This window comes from Jaculus jaculus, chromosome 16 (assembly GCF_020740685.1).
Source record: "Jaculus jaculus isolate mJacJac1 chromosome 16, mJacJac1.mat.Y.cur, whole genome shotgun sequence".
In the NCBI taxonomy this organism is placed as follows: Eukaryota; Metazoa; Chordata; class Mammalia; order Rodentia; family Dipodidae; genus Jaculus; species Jaculus jaculus.
The window spans coordinates 32,532,662-32,554,178 of NC_059117.1; positions in this window are offsets into that span (position 1 = coordinate 32,532,662).

The window sequence follows — 21,517 nt, forward strand, 5'->3', positions numbered from 1 at the left end:
TCTTCAGCCACTGCCAACAAAATCCGGAAGCATGCACCACCTTGTGTATCTGGCTCACATGGGTCCTGGGGGATTGAACCTGGGTCCTTTAGCTTTGTAGGCTAGTGCCTTAACTGCTAAGCAATCCCTCCAGCCCTGCCTTCATTTTTGTAACCAACATATTAAGCTGTATCTTTAGAACAAGCTACTGTGTTTAGTGTATGACAGATGATCTCTAAATCTGTACTGGATCAGAATTAAATGAATGATATGTAAAACCATTGATACAGAAAGCTACGCACTAAATTTTATGAAAGCTGAATCAAAAATTTTCAGAATTTTTTCCCGAATTACATGAAAAAAAATGTGATGAATATGATTCTGGGAATGCAGTCAGCAATGTGTGTGATTGGAAAAAATACAAGTCACTCATCATCACTAAGAAAATTGTTCAGAGATTAAGTCATTTTACAAATATACACAGCAACAACCATGTTTATCCCTAGTAACCATGAACAGGTCATCCAAACAAAAGGTCTATTTGGGTGTTGTTTCTTAATATGTAAACTTGCAATTCTGAGTCATCCAATTATGCCTGATGAGAGTTAGTAGAGTTAAGTGTACATGAGTGAATTATACCATAATCTAATTTACTAAGAACCAAAGAAGCTCTCTTTTGAAAGAATGGCTTGATTAATCAGAAAAAAACTTCCTGTGCCATTATTCAATTTATGTAAAATGTCTATAAAAGGCAAATTTCGAGAAGCAAAGTAGATTATGGGTTGCCTGGATGAATAGGAAACAGCTATCAATACCAGCAGAAATTGTATAAAGGCCATGGAAATAGAGATTGTTGAGAATATTATAAAAGAGAAAATTTACTAAAAGTTTTGAAATATTTATGCATGTTTATACATATTCACCCAACTGTTGAAGAATGGCTTGATTAAAATGTTATTTTATGGGGTTAGAGAGATAGCTTTATGGTTAAGGTGACTGCCAGCAAAGCAAAAGGACTCAAGTTCGATTCTCCAAGACCCACGTAAGCCAGATACAGAAAGTGGGGCATGTGTCAGGGGTTGTTTGCAGCAGCAAAAGGCCCTAGTTTGCTAATTATCTCTCCCTCTATTTAACTCTCTTTATTTCCCTCTCTAAAATAAACAAAGTCCCTTAAAAATATTATTTCAGGGTTGGAAAGATGACAAAGCAGTTAAGGCACTGGCCTGTGAAGCCTAAGGACCTAAGGACCCAGGTTTGAATCCTCAGTACCACTGTAAACCAGCTGTGCATAGTGGTGCATGCACCTGGAGTTCCTTTGCAGTGGCAAGATGCTCTATCTCTCTGCCTCTCCTTGCAAATAAATAAATTTTAAATGTTATTTCAGTGTTTCTTTCATATGCTACTTAATTTAAACTTTGTATAGAATCTGTTATTTTCTACTCCTACAGGACAAAGGAAATCAAATGTCAATAGTTGTTCTTCCTTCCAGTATTTCAGAAATGGGAATGCATACAATATCTTCCACTTTTAGCATGTTTTTATAGAGCTCAGGTAATTACATTGCCCCTAACATTATCTGGGAAGAAGTAAATTTTATGGATTGTTCCTGTCTGTCTTTGCCATAGCTGTCAATCTCCAGATCATATAATACCCATTCCATGAATAAATAGAGAAGTATATCCATGTATGGTTCCAAAATAGCATTGTTAATCAGATGGCAGAATCACTCATAAATGTATGAAACTTTTTTAAGTATGTTATACCTTGATGTACACTGAAGGACTTTATGGTCACTTAAAATTACTGTGCCAGTCAAGTATTTTAATCATGCATTATTTTATCTATATACTAGATGTCATGATATATTACCTTCTTCATGGTAAGGGATGTAAAAACATAATCATAATGTTAGATCAACTTGCTAAAATACAATGAAAAGTCATTTTACAATTGTAGAAAGAAGTCATGGCATATTCTGCTTTATTCTTAAAACCATGTTGGAAAGACACACTTGCAGCTCAGTTTTTTGGCAGTAACCTTGCCCAGGAACAAAATCAATAAAAGTCAGGTTGGATTAAGGAATTGATGGATCAAGGAAAGGAATTTTGGCTTACAACAGAAACCAGTTCTTTATAACCTGAGTTTAACTTATAGTAGTCAATCCCATGGAACTAACATGATATATTTAAGCCAGTCACAGGGTGCTAATTTCATAGTCCTTTTCTTCCCTGAACCAGGTGTTCTCACATAGGTGTTAGAGGTAATTAACTGCCATTTTTCTCAGTAATTCAGAATCTGCTATGAATCAAAAACCTTTTGTGAGGATTGTAGAACTGGCAACATCGTGATTGTTATGTGGCACTCTTATTCCAGTTGTTTTATGCTCAGAGCAATCACATAGCTATTAGACAATTTGTGTACACACATACGTGCACCTACGTACTCATGTATACCACATGAGCATACTTAGTTGCACACCACTATTTACTGTAATTATTGTAAATGTAATTAACATTCCAGTATTATGATCATAATAAAATGAACTACTTTTGAACACAATTGTTTGTCTATATTCTAATCTTCAAGGAGATTCTCATGAGAAAATTGCACTTCTGATTCATATGCGGCCACAGAGTTAAACTAAGTAAACAGTGAGGTTTTTCTTATCACATACGACCCCTAAAGAAAAATAAGAAGGTGTACTCTATGAATAGCATGTCTCAGAGGTCCTCAAACTTACGCACCTGTCAGCTGAGATTATACATTCCCTGGAGACTTTGTTTCTTCAAGTTGGTTGCTCCATGAGTGGTGTACTCAGTATCTGGGCAGGTTTGGAAGAAACAGCTGGTAGTTGCTCTCCGTAGTTTAGATCTGGGGGCAGAGGCAGAAACTTCCTAAAACTTCCTAAGATTCTGCCTCTTGTTTGCAGTTAAAGCCTGCCCTGGAGGCTAGATATGCATACTTGTGGCCAGAAGCACATAGCACTTGCCATGTGGTTTTTCCCCCTTTGGTAATTTATATCTGCAGTTCCCACTGAGTGCTGAGGTTTCATGTACAAAATGATAAGGAGACTGTGCCACAGCATCTAAGAAAATGCCACTAGGTACCTAAACAAAGCTTTCTTGTGTCAGAGGAAATCAATTGTACTAGAAATCTGTTCCTTCCTCTGTTTCTTTCCAACTGCTCTCTCTTCTATTTTGATGTCATCATTTCTTTCCCCTCTATTGGCCAGGTCTTGTGAAGGTTTTATCAGCTGCTGTGAGGTCATTAGTATCATGGCCCTTTTGTGTCTGGAAGACAGTATTGCAAAACATTCCTCCCCTTCTTTTGTTTCTTACATTCTCTGCACCACCTTTTCTGAAATGGTCCTTGAGTCTTGGAAGTTGTGATAGAGATGTCTCACTCAGTGCTGAACACATCACCGTCATTTTGTTGTTAGCACTCTGGTGAGTTTTTAGTCTTCCCAGTGGTATCCACCATCTGAAAAGTGTAGCATCTCTAGATAAAAGTAGAGAATTATTAATATATATGGACATAAACATAAGTATTTAGAGGGTAGTTTGGTGAACATAATATATTCATTCAGGCATTCAACAGTAGTATTTTCCTCCCTAAGGCTTATGGCCTTCCCAGCCAAAGGATTTTGATTAAGTTTTCAGAACCAGGCATGAATTACCTCTCATGGGCAGGCTACAAGTCCAATCAGAGACCAGTTGGTTTTCCCCAAAACAGATATGCCACCATTGCACCAGTTGGTGTGTTTGGCCTTACTATCAATCTATAAAGCTTGCATGGCCCACTGCTGGTTTAAGCCATTGACGACTTTTCTTTCCAATCAGACTGCATATGACTTTCCAGCATCCTGACAGCTAGTCAACAGAGGAGACTCTTCCAGCTAATTCCAGCTTGACCTTCCAATGACCTGCAGCCCAAGCATATGGAATCCTCACCGTGTAGAGAACTTCCTCACAGATGAATAACAATTCCGAGGAGACTCAGGACTCACCAAAAATGATAAGAGGAAGAGAAATCTCAGTGCTTAGCACTGAATGAGTCATTTCTATCACATTCGCAGGGCCTCAGGGAACACTGCAGAGGAAGTAACAAGATGAAAATAAGGGCTACACCCACTGATGGCCAGAGAAGCCTTCTATGGAGATGGAAGCACCCATTAAGGAGAGTCAATGATTATCAGAGCAGAAAATAGGAGACTTCTGAGAGCGCAACATGACAGAAGATTTCTATCACACACGCCAAAGCTCAGGGAACATTGCACAAGAGGGGACAGCCCGAACGTAAGAGTGACAAGGTGGTAAGGAGTGCTTGTGGAACTCTCCTCCTGACATGAATTCACTGATGCACTAGTGACCCCACAGTAGAGGTCATTACCCTAACAAGACCAACATGGTTCTGAGCCCATCAACATTTTGCCATAGAAGACAAAGGAGTACAAGAGGAATGAGGGAAGAAAACAGAAAAAAGAAAGACCACCTTAAAAGAAGAGGGTCTTCTTGGGGTGAGGGGAAGAAGAGAAGCAACAAAGGAAGATAATGAGATGGAAACCCAATCAAATGACTGTATGTTCACATAATAAATTCCTATTTTTATAAAAAGTTTACTTGCGTTAGGTCTTCTTCCTAGACATAGGCTTTACAGCTTTTCTATTTGTTAGTCACTTGCTTACTGAGTTGGTTACTTAATTAGTTAATTGGTTGGTGTAAAGTCTCGCTATTTATTCCAGGTTAACCTTGAACTTTTGATCCTCTTGCCTCAGCTTCCCAGATGCTGAGATTTCAGTGTGTTCCTTCATGCTCTGCAGAAAGGAGCTTTCAACCCACAAATCTTCAGTCATTTAATCAGTTCTTATGATTGCTGGGACAAATCACCAGAACAAATGCAGCTGATGAAAGTAAAGTATTTATTTTGACTTGTAGCTGCAAGGGAAAGGTCTATGATGGCAGGAGAAAGGGTTATCATAAGTAGAGGGTGGACATCCCCTCTGCCACAGCAGGTAGGAATAACAGAAGGAGAGTGAGCCAAACTCTATCAAAGGGGAGCCACCCCTAAGCCTTCCCTTTAGAGCACACCTCCTCCAGCAAGGCTCTACCTCCCAAGTTGCCTTCAGCTTGGAAGCAAGCATTTTAAACATAGGAGTTTATTGGAGAACATTCAATCCTCCTAGTACACACGCTCTCTCACACACAGAAAAATCCTAATTTCTTTCTCTGAGTGGCCCTTGGCTAACTGAATGTCCAAAATAATGCAAAGTGAAGGTTAAATTTGGTGTGTGCTTGAGCAAAGATGACTCCCTGTCTTGACTTCTGCACAAATGGACACAGGTTTTCAAAACCAAGGGCTGGTACTTTGAGGATAAATTTGGCATTTGTGAAGTTCTGACCTGGTACCCAGCACAGAGTAATGTGCCACAGGATAGAAGGAGACATGCTTTGCTTTCCCACTGGGATTTGTTGAGGTAATTTTGGTTCTGGTTTTTGTGCATGTTTGGAATTTAAAACTGTTGCTTTGTCAGTGTGTTGATTTTATGGTCAGTCTCAAGGGTAAGTAGATTTCAAAAACAGCCAGTTAAGAGGAGAGTTGGCTGATTCTGAGGTAGAAGTGTCTGGATAATAGTATCTATCCCACAAGATGGCTTGGGAAAGAAGGTTATAATTGACTTAAGCCATTTTTGCTGCCTGTTCTTTTAAACATGTGGCTGGAATGCCTCTTCTGGTCTCTAAGCTCCAGTGCCCAAGCACTCTGTAGCTGTCGAACAGCCGAGACTCACACAAAGAAACATTGTACTTCATCACTAGCCTAGGTTTTCCTGCAAGACCAAAAGTGAAAGAAAGCACTTTCCATTTGAATTGGAAACCAGCAGTAAACATTTTCTTGATAGAACTTTTAAGATTTCTCTGTGCAACGTAAAAGAAAAAAAAATCCAAAAGTAAAACTTGATTGTCTTTCCTGAAATTGGAATAAAAGGTAATGGGATTTTTGTTTTTAAATGCCACAGGTTATATCCAAAGCATCCACCCAACTGTATAGTTGCATAAGCGATGATACTTACTCTTGGAAATAGTATTAGGAACATAGTGAAACTTTCGTCACTGAGAGTTTGTGATACTGTCAATAAGGTCTTAACTTAAGGTTTGCTTAGAATGATTTACGAAGATAGACTTTGTAAACCAACTAAACAGGTAAAGACATTACAGAGAGCATTCATGTGACTGAGGACACAGTGACCCAGCATTTTTAACATGTATTAGAAATGCCATTGTCCATAATAGCCATTAACATGCAAAGGCAATTGTTCCTGAAAAATATTTTATTAGACAGCTTTGTTGGATCATTGAAATCTGTGAGTAAACAAAACCAATGGAAACCTTTCCCCTCCAATATTTAACTATGAAGTTATATCAGAAGTTTGCATCATGTCTCTACCAGGCCTGACCCCATTTTTCTTTCTTATTTATAGACCCCAGTAACAGCACCAAGCACAAAGCAGAGAAAAGCTTAGAGCCACAGTGACTTGTCTAGAGTTCTTTGTCCTCCTCAGGAAGCAATGCTAAAGAACAGGCTTGTTGAAGCTTGTTTCCCTAAAGACTGTGGAGTGGGATGTGGCGTGTATGTGCTCGAGAAGAAGTCATGGCATGGGAAGGACCCGATGAAGACTCCCACTAAAGCAGGCAGGATGTCACCTATTCTTTCTTATGTCTCTAGGCTTGATTTCCATGATAATCACATTTATAAAAATATTTCATTTACTTATGTGTGCTTGTGTATGTGCATTTGCCACCATAAATGAACTCCAAATGAATGTGCCACTTTTGAGTCTGGCTTTGTGTGAGAAATGAAGAATTGAACCCCAGGCCATCAGACTTTTAAAACAAACACCTTTAACTGAAGAGTCACTAGCTTTCTCTGTCTTCCCCATTTATTCCATCTGGGCCTCCAGCTTATTTGATGGTGTCCCACACATTCAGGGAAGGCCCTCACTTAATCTCAGAACATGCCCTCAAGACCCCAGAGGCATGCTTTACTAACATTTTATGTGTCCATGCAAGTTGGCAAAAGTAACCATAGCAACCAGACACAAAGAGACCCAGGATTGCCCAGTATGCAGATAGAGAAAGACAGATGAGACAGACAGAGAGAGAGATAAAAAGAGAGAGAGAGAGGGAGGAAGGGAGGGAAGGAGGGAGGGAGGGAGAGTTTGGTATGCCACACAGTGGAACTTTAAGAGATGGTTTATTAGATGCTGTCAGTGAGGTGTCTCTCTTCCCTCAGTATTCTTTCCTCTTTAACTTATCTTTGTGATTTTAGTCTGATTTTTTTCTTCTGGCATTATTTAGAAATAGTTTTGCATAGGAAATTGTCTTGTATGCTTTTGCATGTAAGGGAATTAAAAATAGCTTCTCACTGTATGGAACATAAAAATCTAAAATTCTTAGCTGAATTGCAGATCTCTTTAGTTCTCTCTCCCTCTCTTCTTTTCTCCCTCCTTATTTTTTCTTTTGTGTGTGTGTGTGTGTGTGTGTGTGTGTGTGTGTGTGTGTGTGTGTTCACATGTGTGTTATAGGATTTTGTTCTCAGACATATAGCAAAAGGTTAGTTTTCAATTTGAAGCAGAAACATATTCCTACCAGCATGTGTTTTATAAAGAAATGGAAATTTAAGCTTTAAGATGTCACAATAGCATCAGGAAGAAGATCAGGTGTGCTGGAGCATAAAACCTGGATTATGTTCCCAGATCTTGAGAGGAAAATTACAAGAGCTTGCTCTATAGATTCTGAGTCTCACTTGTCTCTTCTTTAAAATAAGGATAATGATGTCATTTACCTGCAAGGTAGACAATTATTTGATGACTTCACTATGCATTCAGATTTTCCTGTAAAAGCCTTGGGTTCTAGAAAGGATGATAGCCCTCCACTCATCATCTGCCACAAAACCCCTGAGTTTTAGATGAACTTACAAACCTCCATTCATCACAAATTCTGTCACAAAATCAATGGATTCTAGATGGGACTAGAGACCTCCATTTCTTATCTGTAAAGTTGTGGCAGGGAGAAAAATAAAATAAAACCCACTTTAATAGCAATGTCCATCCCCATGTGCTGAGAATTAAAGAAATGGGGATATTTGGTGTAGGGTTGTTCTTGGTTAGGCATAGAAAAGTGTTTAGTCTTTGCACTACCATAGATTATCTGGGTTTACATCTTTTTGGAAAGATATTATGTTATTAACTATGACTTAAAGTTAACCCAAAACTTCCAACAGATATTATGACAGATGTTTCTAGCTGGTTTTTGCAGAACAGCTTTTTATTTTTTATTTTTTCTCAGAGAGCTTTGACAGTGTACTTTGTGTGCAGATGGTTAGTGGGATAGGGGCTGATGAAAAAAATGGAAATTACAACTCTCTAAGATGATGATATTATTGGGACTGGGGAGATATAAAAGGAGACACAACTAAGCTACCATGCTTTCAATAAGAAAATCTTTTTGAGTTCTCTCATGGACTGAGGTGAGAAATGAGAGGGAAGGGAACTGGCACTGAAGTTACCATTGTCTTTATACATACTGCATGGTCATAGACTCTGTTGAAGTTGTGCTAGCATGCTGAACTCAGTGGACATAGCTATGCATGGGTTCCTTTTTGTTAAAGCCAATTATATGAGTCAATGGAAATTCGGGGACTTTGGTGGCAGGCTGTATGGATTTACCAACATGAGGTTAGTGTAGGTAAATTCTAAGGTTTTTGTTTGTTTGTTTGTTTGTTTTTCAAGGTAGGGTCTCACTATAGCCCAGGCTGACCTGGAATTCACTATGTAATCTCAGGGTGGCCTCATACTCTCAGTGATCCTCCTACCTCTGCTTCCCAAGTGCTGAGTTCTGGGATTAAAGGCATGTGCCACCACGCCTGGCTTAATAATAAGAGGTTTTGAGTATACAGAAGTACAACTATGTACAGTATGCATGTAGGAAGATCATATGTTAAGGTTGATATCTTTAGGATTGATTCTATTTCAAACATAGGAAAGTAGCTCATGGTTTAGTTCCCAAAGATATTTTTTGTAAAGATTATTTATCAAAAGGGCAATGATAATGAATCCCCCAATTATAACTTTTTAATCCAGGAATTATTAAACATAACTTCTATCTAAATAATGGATCAATGTTAGGAGAAATAATAATGACAGATTCCAAAATAGTAACCTTGAGGATAATTTTATTTGAACCATACAGTTATATAAAAAATGGACTTGAGCTATAACTTTTAAAGATTGAATATTTCACTGAAAATGCAATTCTATTTCTGTTGATGGGTAAATAATCTTTAAATGCAGAGCTTGCATGCTATAAATTGTTCAGCAGAAATAATCAGCTGAACTTAAAAGTCAGTGTAAATTCCCTGCTCTACCTTGTTTTGCTCATTCACAATTTCTAGCTCCTGATGAAGTTTAAATTCAAGACATTTGACTTAGACTTAGCTTTATGATACTTACTAATAGACCTTCCTCCATCCTTACTAGAATAAAATGGACCATTAGAAATTATGTGTACTTAAGGAATACAATGTAATTTTTTTTACCATGTGAGTTTCAATATGCCTTGAGAAATGGTCACCACATTCAATTCTCACATGGTTATCTTCTTAAAAGTGGCATAAGCTCTTAGTATTTGATTTCTTAGCAAAATTCAAGTATATTATCCTGGACAAATTAGAATAGCTCTTGCTGTTATTTTGATGTATTAGAAATAGGAAGATGTTGATCAAAGAATACAGAGTTTTCACATATACAAGATGAATAAGAGATCTAAAATATATCGTAGTGACTATAGTTCACTGAAGACTACTCTTTAAATGTTAACTAATTATTCAGTTAAATGACCAATATAAATAATATGTATTTTGCTATTATTTTATTATCTTTGATTTCTTTCTTTTTATTATTTTTTTCAGTTAATAGGCATTGTTAATTAACTTATACATACTATCCAACAAATTTGGGGGATAACTGAACTAGCCTAAAAATTCTCTGAAGATTATTTAAGGACATAGTTTCTTTTTTTTTCTTTCTTTTTTTTAATTAATTAATTTATTTATTTTTTAATTTGAGAGCGACAGACACAGAGAGAAAGACAGATAGAGGGAGAGAGAGAATGGGCGCGCCAGGGCTTCCAGCCTCTGCAAACTCCAGACGCGTGCACCCCCTTGTGCATCTGGCTAACGTGGGACCTGGGGAACCGAGCCTCGAACCGGGGTCCTTAGGCTTCACAGGCAAGCGCTTAACCACTAAGCCATCTCTCCAGCCCAGGACATAGTTTCTTATACACTGTGAACACAACATTCTTAACAAAAAACAAAAAGCTTCAAAGTAAAGATATTACTCTAGTAACTACTAAATAACAACCATTAGCATTTAGAAACAATTGCAGAGAGCCAATTGTATTAAATTTTGTATATTTCTATATGATTAATTTTAAATATTGATGACACTAAAAGTTTAAGGCAAAGATAACAAGTTTGAGCAGTCTGTTGAGAAACAATTATGACCCCTATGTCAAATCAATTAGCCAAAGGTTACAAACATGCAAGATATTTTACAAAAGCATTTCCATCACTTCGTTTTTATAAATATACTATTTTTCAAGTTCTCATTTCTATTTAAAAAGAATCCTTGGATATGATGCTTTAGAATCTCTAAAACATAACCACATATTTTACAGTTTTATTTTAAAATATCCTTAGCAAATAATTATTGTCCTCTTTCTTGAGATGCAGAAATTAGGTCTCACATATAAATAGTTCACTGGAAGTCACAAAACTAGTTAGTGGAATAGGCCATTCTAGAACTCAATTTTGACTTTCAGTCCAGAGCTCTTTCAACTGCATTAACCACACCCTCAATTTGCAATAGAATTCTTTCTAAAGTAACAGAAATAAAATGTCTAGTCCCAAAGGTGCTACAATGCTAAAATATGAGATGTGATTTAAATTAATTGTCACGTTCTGTGGTAAAGAAAAGAAAATATTATTCAAGCTTAACCTTTGAGACAAACTCAAATATACACAGCCAAATACTTGGGGAAAATTCCACAAAACTACTGCATGGAAGATGAATCAGATTTAGCCAAACCCAGAGGCAATGTCTTCCTACTGTTTAAAGTAGAGGCCATACCACTGTGGTATTTTTCTTGTGCCATTTCTCAGAATGTATAATTTTTATCATTCTGACAAGCAGCATTGGATTGTTAAGAAATTTCTAGATTATGTCTACCATTTAATTGCTTAAGCAAATGGAGAAAACACATACTTTGCTGTAGGCAGACTAGCAGTCTCCTTAGATTTCCTGATTCGCATGTCTTTATGGATTGACTGCTATAAGTGAGCAGTGACTACAAAAAATATCCTGCATCAACTCCCCTTTTAAGATCTTCACAGGACTCAGGCTGGAGAGATGGCTCAATGGTTCAGGTGCTTGCCTACAAAGCATACAGCCAGGGCTCAATTCCCTAGTACCCATGTAAAGCCAGGGGCACAAGGTAATTTACATTTTAGTGCCTCAATATCACTGAATGTAATGTAGGAAAATAATTAGATTTACTTCCCAAACTAATTCTTGAAAGTTTATAAAATTAACCGTGTCTTCCATGTATATTTGTGCATATAAAACACTCACGTTCTACCTTAACCAATTTAAAGACTAAATTCAATTTCCAAATACCTTGATATATAATTAAGCTTTAGTTTCTACTGACTCATAGAAAGTAAATAATAATGAAAAAATTGCATCCAGCATAGGAAAACAAATGAAAACATTAATTCTGGGGCTGGAGAGATGGCTTAGCGGTTAAGCGCTTGCCTGTGAAGCCTAAGGACCCCGGTTCGAGGCTCGGTTCCCCAGGTCCCACGTTAGCCAGATGCACAAGGGGGCGCACGCGTCTGGAGTTCGTTTGCAGAGGCTGGAAGCCCTGGCGCGCCCATTCTCTCTCTCTCTCCCTCTATCTGTCTTTCTCTCTGTGTCTGTCGCTCTCAAATAAATAAATAAATAAAATTTAAAAAAAACATTAATTCTGGCTGTCCTTTTCTCTGTCTCCAACTGCCTTCTTGCTCCATCTATTCTTTTTATTTTGAAATAATTTTAAATTCAGAGGGAAAAAGAATAAATTTAGTATATCTTTCACCTAGATCCCCAAATGTTAACATTCTCATTAACTATAGCAAAATGAATGAAACCTGAAATTCACATTGATAAAAATATATAGCCTAATCTGCAGGTGTTGTATAGTATAAACTAGTTTTTTTTTCAGTAGTATTTATCTTTCATTTTGTCCATTATTCTGAGGCCCACTCGAAAACACTTGTATTTAATAATTGCTTCTTTTGTTCATTTTTGGTTTGTTTGTTTTTTTATAGAAAATGATTGATTGTTTTAATGGTCCACTCCACTTGAGTATTGCTTTCCCAGCTTTTGGTTTTCACTGGGCATGTGTTATTACCAAGAACAACAAATTTATATTTTGACAGTTCTTTTCATTTGATGCAGCCTTTAGTGAGTGATTTCTTTTCCTCTGTATTTATCTGTTTTAAAACCTGCCTAAAAGGTGAACACTGTATTTGATAAAGGAAACTGCATATGCAGATTTGTTATTGTATATCTCTTGATTATCAGATGGACAACTTAAAATGGGACTTCTTTACTCTGACAGGATCAGCCACGGTGCTTTGCAGTAAGAAGTTATTTAAAAGTTCTCCCCCTGGGCTGGAGAGATGGCTTAGCGGTTAAGCACTTGCCTGTGAAGCCTAAGGATGCGGGTTCAAGGCTAGAGTCCCCAGGACCCACGTTAGCCAGATACACAAGGGGCCACACAAATCTGGAGTTCGTTAGCAGTGGCTGGAGGCCCTGACATGCTCATTCTCTCTCTCTCTCTCTCTCTCTCTCTCTCTCTCTCTGCCTTTCTCTCTGTGTCTGTCACTCTCAAATAAATAAACAAAAAATGAACAAAATAAATAAATAAAAAGTTCTCCCCTTTTTTGCCAATAAAGTTGTAAATAAAGAATATCCTAAAAACTCGACAATGGGGGGGTTGCTGTACAGATGGCTTAGTGTTTAAGGTATTTGCCTACACAGCCAGAGGATCCCGGTTTGATTCTCCAGGTCCCACTTAAGCCAGATGGACAAGGTGGTACATGCATCTGGAGTTCCTTCCCAGTGGCTCTAGGCCCTGATGTGCTCATTCTCTCTCTCTCTCTCTCTCTCTCTCTCTCTCTCTCTCTCTCTCTCTCTCTCTCTCTGTCTGTCTCTCAAGTAAATAAATGAAATATATTTTTAAAAAATTGGCAATGGGCTGGAAAGATGGGAAATGCAGATTAAAACTATGTCGTGATGTCATCTCACTCCTGTCAGATTGGCTGCTATCATGAAAACAAATGACCATAAATCCTGGAGAAGTTGCAGAAAAAAGGAACGCTTATTCACTGTTGATGGGAATGCAATCTGGTCCAGCCATTGTGGAAATCAGTGTGGAGGTTCCTGAGACAGCTAAAAGTAGATTTACCATATGACCCAGCTATACCACTCCTAGGCATATATCCTAAGGACTCACTACCTTAGAGATACTTGCTCAACCACATTTATTGCTGCTGTATTCACAATAGCTAGGAAATGGAACCATCCTAGATGTCCCTGAACTGATAAGTGGATAATGAAGATGTGGTACATCTACACAATGGAGTTCTACTCAGCAGTAAAGAAAAATGAAATTTGTAGGAAAGTGGATGGATCTGGAAAGGATCATACTTAGTGAGGTAATTCAGGCCCAGAAACTTCCTTTGCTTATTTCAACCCATGTTAGCCCATTAGGACTTTCTTGTGTTTTGTGATCTTGACACATTGGAGGGACACTGGCTAGGTAGAGTATCACTGAGTTTGACTGCCCTTATGCTTTCTCTCATATTTAGACCACAGTGGTACTTTTGGCAAGATTGAAATAGATATGATAAAATTTTCTCTGTACAATGACAGGGAGTGGATATGCCTTCTTTTCTGGCAAGATTAACCTTGATCACTTGGTTAAAATCACTTTGTATGGACAGGGATTTCTTTTGTAAGCTGTAAATATCTTGAAAAGGTGTCTGAGATTATTAAATACTATTTTTCCTTTTTTTTTTCCTTTTGAATGCACTGATTTCATCATGTGCATTCGTTGCATGTTTTGCTGGCAATAATTATTGGGTTCTAATAATGGCTATTCAATTTCCCTTATTCCTTTTACCAGTAATATTATTATTGTAATAAGAGAGACATATCTGTTCTCTGTTTTTTTCCAGTTATGGGATTGTGAATGCTTTTAATGAACATTTATTTTATACTGTGTTTATAATTAAATATGTTTGATCCATAACTGTTTATTTTACTGAAATTGTTTCAGTCTTAGCTATTGGAAATGTATCTGTTTTAGGTCTTCTGCCCTTTTGACTTGTTCCATCCTTTCTGAGTCCTTCTGTAGTCGCAGTACCAGAAGGTGCCTCTCTTGACATATAAGCAGAAGCTATCATGGCCATTGAGAACAGAACACATGTCATGTTTTTATCTTTTATATAAATGCCAAAACCAGGAAAAGAGTATCCTCTGAGACCACATGAGAATAATTAATGTCAACAAATATCTTTACTTCAATAGCTTATCAAGAATTTTCTGATGGTTAAGCTAAGCTAGTCATATTGAAGAACCTAAATGTTCCAATACTATGTATAAACGTGATGGTTCTATAAGTATTGGCCACTGGAGTAATTTATTAGCTCCATTCCCCCTCCTGATTTGGTGAGGTATATGGAGAGAGCATCCAGTATCCAGTAATGTATATTTTGGTATATAAATTGAATAAAGAGAATTTTACTCACTTGATGCTACTCACTACCACTCCTTAGTTCTCCTGGATCAAGAAGTTTGAGTTCAAGCCAAATAAAATGCTATTTCCAGAAGTCTGTTCAGTGGACTTGTTGGCTCTGTTACACATTTTGGGAGAATTAGAAAAACATATCCATTCTGCAGAAGGGAGGATTTAGTGTAATTAGCCTGTAGTCTGTATCTTCTAAGACAGAGGTCAGCAAGCTACAACCCATGGGCCAAATCTAGTCAGTTGCCTGGTTTTTTACAGCCCACAAGGTGTTTGTTACATTTTCAAATGGTCATATTTTACAGCTATATAAGTCCCTAAATAATATCCACAATTTTTATTCTTGGCCCTCAAAGCTTAGTATATAGTGCTTGGCTGTTACACAAGACTCTGTTGGTCTCTGTTCAAGAAACCATCCCTTCTTGCTTTGTGCAAACCATTTACTTTGATCGAAGTAGTTTTTTTCTACTTTACCCATTTAACTCATGCCTACTTCCCCATTATCTATAAACTCAGGATTTCTGGTTCTTTTCTTGACCTCATGCACAGAGGCAGAGGTCTCTCATCTATAACCACCTTTATTGTGCACTTACAGTGTAATGGCTCACCTCTTTTCAAATTTAGTAGCACTAGCTGGAAAGAGCCAATTGTATGCATCTTCCCAACTTCCTAGTTACCACATACTATCTTAATTTTAACCACAGTAGAAATTGCTATGGACACCAATAAGAACTCTAAAGCAAGGTATACCCCTTCTCTTAGAGAATGTAGAATTTAAAACCTTACTAGCACAACATTACTTAGCACAGTGTGTTTTGCTTGTTTGAGTTGGGTGGTGTGTATGTGTGTGTATGTATGTGTGTTTAATTTCTCTTACCCTGAAAAAAGACCTTCAAATACTAAAGGAATGAGTCTAGGTTTTACTCATCTTTGGACTCTATTGTACCTTATATAGAATGGGTAAATCATACTTTTGGATTTATTAAGAAACTAACTATGAAGTAGATGTTGAACACCTGGGTCTAAGCAACCCTTTTCTGAATTTTCTAGCTCAAAGGAACATAAAGTTAGTGATATAAGCTAATGTGTATAAAAACTGTTACTTAAGGGCTGGAGAGATGGCTTAGCGGTTAAGCGCTTGCCTGTGAAGCCTAAGGACCCCGGTTCGAGGCTCAGTTCCCCAGGTCCCATGTTAGCCAGATGCACAAGGGGGCGCACGCATCTGGAGTTCGTTTGCAGAGACTGGAAGCCCTGGCGCGCCCATTCTTTCTCTCCCTCTATCTGTCTTTCTCTCTGTGTCTGTCGCTCTCAAATAAATAAATAAATAAATAATAAATTTTTAAAATATTTAAAAAAAAAACTGTTACTTAAGATAACCAACCTTCAGAGCCTCAACAAAATTGAATGAAAAAGTGAGGGAAGAAGAAGTGGAATAAGATGATAAAAAAAAACTACCCAGATGTTGGGATTCTTATGAATCATAAGTTCCATACTAAGTCTTCAGGTTTGTTGCTTTTATCCACAGCTTGTACTGCTCTCCTGTGAGCCAAGGACTGCACCAAGCTTGATCAGAGAGAGCACCATCTTCATATCTGTTATGTCTATATTTTCCCTATTCTTATGCTGACCTCTCCCATTTAGTTTCATCCTCTATTACTTAATTTAGGCAAATAAGCTGGGAGTGAGGATGGCAGAGCATTAGTGTAAAAACTAAGTCCATATCTTCTCCACAAATATTGCTGAAATAATTGGGAATTGGGTGAAAAGAGGTAAGGGAAATGTGTGTGTGTTTTTTTTTTTTTCACAACCAAACATGAAGCAATGTGTTTATATTCTGGAACATTATAATCGAAATTTTAATTTCTGACTAATGTGCCCTTAGTTTATGCAAAACAAAACATACCAAGATGTATCCTATATTACTCAGGGTATTGTGTGGCTTTATGTAGTCCCATGATTTCTAATAAACTGAACATTTTCAAAAAGCAAAATGATTTCTCCAAAATGCTACTCAGTCCCTTTGTAGCTCCAAGAGACTTCTGGGACTTTGGTTCTTGAGTCCTGTGACTATAAACATAATTTCAATCCTGAAGTGGATTCTTCCCATTTCTTACCAATTAAAGTAACATTTGCTTGGTATAATGTGGTACATTCAGATTAAAGTGTAGTACATAGTTTAGATCTAAAGTTGAAAAGTAACAATGGTTATTAGAGAGTCCAGAGGAAAAAGGCTGTCTGTACAACTTAGCAGCTCTGAGAAAGCTTGGAAGAACTGAGGCTAGAGATGAGGGTGCCTGTAGACATCTGAAGTAAGCACTGGGATGTTTCTCTATGTCTTGTAACCACTGAATCCTTTTCAATCTATACAGAGTCCTATCGATATAGAAAACATTATGGAATTTGAAATTCTTGATATACAAAAGCAATAGTTTGTGGTAAGTGATGAATTTTCATTGCCACATGCATTCAAATGAATAATGGCCAGTATGTGGAGTGTGTTTGTTTAAAGAACTTACTGAACTTCACAAAAAGCAGCTGGAAGATGAATTGTGCAAAGTTAAATGAAATTGCTTTCCAGTTTTAAATGGAGAATCTTTTGTGTAGTCCCAATACTCATAAGTGCAACTAAAGCTGTTTCACAAGTGCAGTCCCAAATCTTCAAGTAGTTCTATAGTCCGATCTGTCTCAAAGCAAAATACAGACAGTCCAAATGATGGAGTTGCCAAAGCAAGGGGGTTGTATTTGGCTCCTGAGTTTGAAGGACAATCTAGCTACTGTGAAAAGCCTGGGAATTTAACTTCTGTTATAATTGGATCAGATCTTTCCAGCAGCTCCTTCAAGGGGATATTAGTTTCATATGGAACCTGCAGTTCTTCCAATTTGAGGCTTTGATCATACAAATAAATGTTGAAACGATTCTGATTCTGTCATGCACATAGAATTGGAGACTAGATTTATATTTAACTGTGTGAAAGGCACATGGGTATGGGCAAGTAACCAAATGGTTCATCTACTGGAAGGCACTAGGTTGGCCTGAAAATGACAAAATGATGGACCAACATTGAGATTTCAGGAAATTTGCTTTTATTACTTAAATTAATAGCCACCCTGTATTATCATAAAATGTGAAGTTGCTACTGAGCTGTGAAAGATCAAGCTGCAGATATCTTGAGGAAATGTTTTGTGGTGTTAACAGCCTCTTGGAGATATCTGTCTCCTCATCATTCACTCTGTGGTTAGGGCCCACGCATCTGAAAAGTGTGTGGAATCCTCTTTCAACATGTTTTATATGTGATGACTGTGCTGCAAACATCAACATCCCATTCAAGAACAACTCACGATTTAAAATGATGTTTTGTTTTCATACATAATGCATATCTTTTTTAAAAAATACTTTTAAGATTACAGAAAAGTTATAAAACTCATATATTTTCCATATACAATGCTACTATTTTGTCCAATAGTTAACGTCTTATGTCAGTGAGATAAAAAAAAAAAAACTGGATGCATGACTATCAAAAGCCAATTTTATTAATTATATCATTTTAGGATTTGGCTTATGTGTTTTCTTTTTTCTGGCTTACCATTCAGTATGCTACACTACATTCAGAATTCATGTTTCTTAGGCTCCTCTTTAATCTGATTTCTCAAATTATTCTTATAATAGCCTTAACAGTTTTGAGGAATTCTAATAAGGTGTTTGGTAGACTGTCCATATCTTTGAGGTTATATGATGGTTTCCTTATGAATAGGATAGGAGGACATACCCTACCTAGTAAAGTAGTACATGGTAAACTTCTTTGCTGTAAGCTTTCCCTTCTTCCCTTTCCTGTTCTGAAGTCTACAGGAGGTCAGGCTCCACATGAAAATGTGTACTAGTCTGGGAGTTATGATATCTGACCTTGAGTAAAGGGTATCTGTGTAAATGGAATTGTTTGAATTATTTAGCAATTTTTACATGCAATATTAGTCCATTTTTCCTATTTATTTTTTGACTCATTTATTTATATGACTACAGAGTGTAAATATTTTGCAGCCCAATATGTTATCTGTTGTGTTACTAAAATTACTTTAGCTTTGGACAATGGGAACTCTTGGTTTATGTACCTCTTTGACTCCCCACCTACACACACACACACACACACACACACACACACACTCACTCACACACGCATGCATGCATGCATGCACAAACACACAACATGCTATTTTGTTCCAATTGCTTTCTTTGTGACACTACAAAATCATCCACACTCATCTCTATATTCCTAGACCCAGTTCTAGAATTATCCATAGCATGGACAATGGACATTCAGTTTCAAAATCAAACTTCAATGAAAATTTCATCAATCAGTTGGTGCATTTTAGTCTCTATTGGTCATCTGTATAATCCATGTTTATAATAAAAAAAAATTGTCTGGCTAAGTGATTTAAAAAATCTGTCTGGTTAACAGATTGTAGTTTAGAAAAATAATCTGGTTAACAGATTTATTTGGAAATTGTTTTTTACTTGATGACTTTTGAAATCATAAAGTTCTATGTCTAACCCCAATCAGTTCTGTTCAGATCTGAAGAGTAATTTGAGTATTACAATAAAAATCTGGTGTAATCATGAGTCTAAAGGTGGAAAATTCAATTATTCTATGAAACAACTGGGAATATGCTTCCCTGACACAAAGAGCTAGCTCTTCACAAGTTATAAATATATATGTAGTAGATAATGTAGCAACCTAGGAGGGTACTACTTAGTGTCCTAAATCTATTACCAACTTTAAACCACAAACCTAAAAGTGATACTGTGATATCTAACCTAAGGAGATAGTCTCAGAAACACCCTACAGAATGCTAAAGAAATATAGAGTGATATCATAGTTAAAATTCATCTCTATTTTTTAGTTTTTAATTTTTATTCTTATTTTTAATAAGCTTACTTAAGTAGCAATACCATATTTTATTTAGCATTTGCATGAATACCATATATATGCCAAGCATCATTCTCACTTCCACTTCAATATCTCCTGAGTTTTCCATTGTCTTCTTAACTCCCAGAAGGCCTGTTTTTTTCCTGTTTCATTGCTTCCTTTCTAGGTTCTAATTTCCTCACCTTTGCCTACAATAATTCCAATATACATAAATACACATTTAACAGTTAGAAGCTATAATCTGCCTAAAAGAGAGAACATATGTAGCATTATTTTTCTGAGCTCGAGTTAACTCAATATAGTATTTTTCTAGCCCCATAAATCTTACTGCAAATTTCATAAATTCATTTTAATTTACAGCTGAATAAAATTCCACTGTGTATATGTATCACATTCTCATTATCCATTAATCTGTTGAAGAATATTTAAGCTATTCCATTTCCTAGCAATTTTGAAAAGAGCAGTGATAAACATGGATGTGCAAGTAGCTATGTAAAATCCTTTTAGTATATGCTCATTTCTTTAAAATAAGAAACCATTATTTTGGAAAAAAAGATGGAGGGGGAAGAAACCATAAACAGTGTCCTTTGCTAACTTATTGTCAATGATACCCTATGCAGTTTTTTCCATAAAATTTAACACTAGTAATTAATTTCTAGTTGTATCATGGTGATGAACTATCTCTTAAAATGAATTTTGTCATAGCAGTTACTTGGTATTTATTAAGCTAATTTATTCTATATTTTAATCATTTTCTTTTAAGGTAAACTCCTATCCTTTTGGAATTATGTCACATTCAACATTGCTTTGTCATGGAGGCTGCAACATTATTATAAAGCTCTAGTTCTGGCCCCTCTTTATCCCTTTAAATAGTTTTCAAAGAATGGTATGTCAACTAAATGTTAGTCAATGTTTTCTTTGCAACAAAGGGTATACCTTTTTATTTTTTATTTATGTGTTTGCAAGCGGGGAGAAAGAGAGAGGAAGAGGAGCGAGAATGAGAATGGGCACACCTGGGCAGCTAGCCACTACAAAGGAACTACAGATTCATGCACCACTTTGTGTGCCTGCATATGTGGGTACTGGAGAATCAAACCTGGGTCATTAGGCCTTGCAGGCAAGTGCTTTCACCACTGAGCCATCTCTCCAGCCCAGCTGTACCTTTTATTTTAACACTTAGAATTATTTCTTTTCATTATGTGTATAGTTTTAAGAAAATTCCTAACTCCTAAAAGATAATATAGCAGCTTGAACCTAAGAAAAAACTTTACTTTTAGACAATGCCTTAGAATGTTTAATAGAATGAAACTAGTTGACTGACTAAAATCTATGGCATACTTATAGGTGTCTATTGACAACATTTTAAAAAATATTATTTATTTATTTGAGAGACAGGGAGAGAGGGAAGAGAGAGAGAGAGTGGGTATGTAAGAGAGAGAGAGGGAGAAAGAGAGAGAGAGAGAAAGGGCACCCCAGGGCCTCCAGACACTGCAAATGATTGTGTCAAACAATATGATGTTCTCCAATCGTTATGTTACCTAACTTAAGAAACTAAAACTGAAATGAAATGAACTTATAAACTAACTCGTGGTGTTAGAAAGTAAAAAAGAATGTTTTTAGCTTTTACACTAAGTCAAAACTTTGACTGAAATTTACACATTTGTGACATCTATGTTCTGTATGCTTAACTGAAGATTTCTTTTTTATTAAAAA